Below are 1,972 nucleotides of genomic sequence, written 5' to 3' on the forward strand. Positions count from 1 at the left end.
ATTCTCTTTAAAAATAATAATTAAAAACGTCTTTAAAATCCCTAATTATTTTAAACAGCTTTGTCTTTTCCCTGATTATGTCCGGACGCATAGTTAGATGGCCTCTTTCAACTAGTACTGTGTTTTTACCTTAGAGCCAAAAGTCCTTGTGCTTTTGAAAAAAGTTTATAAAAACCAATCTTCTGTCCATCGCTCTAAAGGAAAAGTGTTTCTTATGCTACTCAAATGGCAGATATCGTTTTGCCATTTCTCAGGCCATTTTTCTTTTTGATTCTCTCAGTGAGAGAAAAGAAGGCAATGCCTTGGAGAAGAAAATGGTGACTCTGTATCCTTCATTTGTCTTCCCACTATTTCCAAATATTTGTATCTCGGGACACCTTTAATTCTCAAGAAAGACTCTCTCCTTCTTCCCCAATCTATTTTTCTCTACCTGTATTCTCCCATAGACTTCTTCCAAAAGCTTGTCTCATAAATTTATCTTTTTTATCTGGTCTCATAAATTTATCTTACCATGGCTTAAAATGAAACCAACAAACATATAACCAATTCCTTTCACTAGATCCTGTTTCTGTCTCTAAATAGTCACCTCTTTCTTTTCTCTCTTTACTTCTATACGACATTTCTGATTCCTTACCTTTTAGTCATGCCTCAGTTATGGCAAACTGGATCCTATAGCAACTGCTCCACTGAAATTATTTTTGTAAAAGTCATAGATGACTTGACTGTTATCCCTCAGAACACTGAAACTTAAAATTTCAAGTCAAAATACAATATGTAGATATCATTGTCAGTGCTGCTGAGGCTGTGATAAGTAGCTATTCTCAAAATTGTACGCGAAATTTATGAGAACATTCATCGAAGATTTTCTAATGGCAAAATTTTAGAAACAAACCAAAAATCCAATAATTGAAGTTACTGATTCAATTGTAATTTATTTTATATACCAGGAGACTACGTAGATAGTTTAAGGATGTTAGAAAAGACTTAAGATCTGGAAATGGAAAAAAATTAAAATGCAGTGACTCACTTTTGTGGAGTAGAAGAGAGAAAATTCGCAATATTTTAAGTGGTCACGGATGACTTAAAAAACTGTTTGCCTTTCTAAATTTTCCAAATTTCTATGAAAGGTATTGATTTCATAACTAGAAATAACCGGGAAAAATTTATTTGTTTTAAACCACAATAAGCTATAACTAAAGAAGACTGAAATATCATTTTGAGAGGCTGAGATTTTACTAAGTCTATGGAAAAGCTGAGTTCGAGGTAATGTTACTTGAAAACAGCTGGAAGGCAGCTCTTCTGTGAGGTCGCTCAAGATGGGCTCGTGGGCTCTAACCATCTATAAAGCTCATGGTTGGACTGATCGCCTCTTAGGAAGCTGACAAAAAAATGTGCCTGATGAGAAGGACACCATATCTGATCATGGAAAAGAAAGTGTATCTATGGGTTTAATGAGTGACGGAGGACTGACTATGACCCACTCTACACACAGAAGAATGTGTAGAGGTCGGTGGACGTGTGGTTTTGGACGGATCTTGAACACGTCAGGACTTGTTCCTAGAAGCCCAGCCCACGGGGGAAAAGGAAGGGGCCCCTATGCTCTTGGAGGAATCAGACGATATACGTCTGATCTGAGGCTCTGTCCAGAGCAGGAGACAGGAAGAACCACTGTAAAGAAAGAATCCCCAGAACTCGGGACGTGCTTGAAGAGAAGGATCAAGAAAGAAGCAAAGGTCAAAAATGGCTGAGCCAGAGTCACAAAACTGACAAGACGAAACGTCTGTCAGAAATGCACTCATGAGTGCAAGCTGGTTTTAGAGGGAAGACTTGAGTTTGATCCTTCATGTACCATATGAACAGCAAGACAGGTGAGTGCAGGGTCCAGCAAGTGAGTGAAAATACAGGACAGAAGTTAAGACTGGGCACAGAGTACGTAATTATAAACTTCGTGGAAAACGGTGGGAAAAAAAAA

The 1,972-nt window shown here is 37.7% G+C and overlaps 2 long non-coding RNA genes across 3 annotated transcripts in view; one reads left to right on the plus strand and one right to left on the minus strand.

Moving 5' to 3' along the window:
* LOC111743765 overlaps positions 1-1,972 on the plus strand; it is an 18,208-nt gene that overhangs the window by 11,578 nt on the left and 4,658 nt on the right. The gene's annotated exons all lie outside the window — the stretch shown is intronic.
* The window catches only part of LOC111743766, a 23,379-nt gene that overhangs the window by 8,506 nt on the left and 12,901 nt on the right, over positions 1-1,972 (minus strand). The window lies entirely within an intron of this gene.

This window comes from Pteropus vampyrus, unplaced genomic scaffold (genome assembly GCF_000151845.1).
Source record: "Pteropus vampyrus isolate Shadow unplaced genomic scaffold, Pvam_2.0 Scaffold121, whole genome shotgun sequence".
Taxonomy (NCBI): domain Eukaryota; kingdom Metazoa; phylum Chordata; class Mammalia; order Chiroptera; family Pteropodidae; genus Pteropus; species Pteropus vampyrus.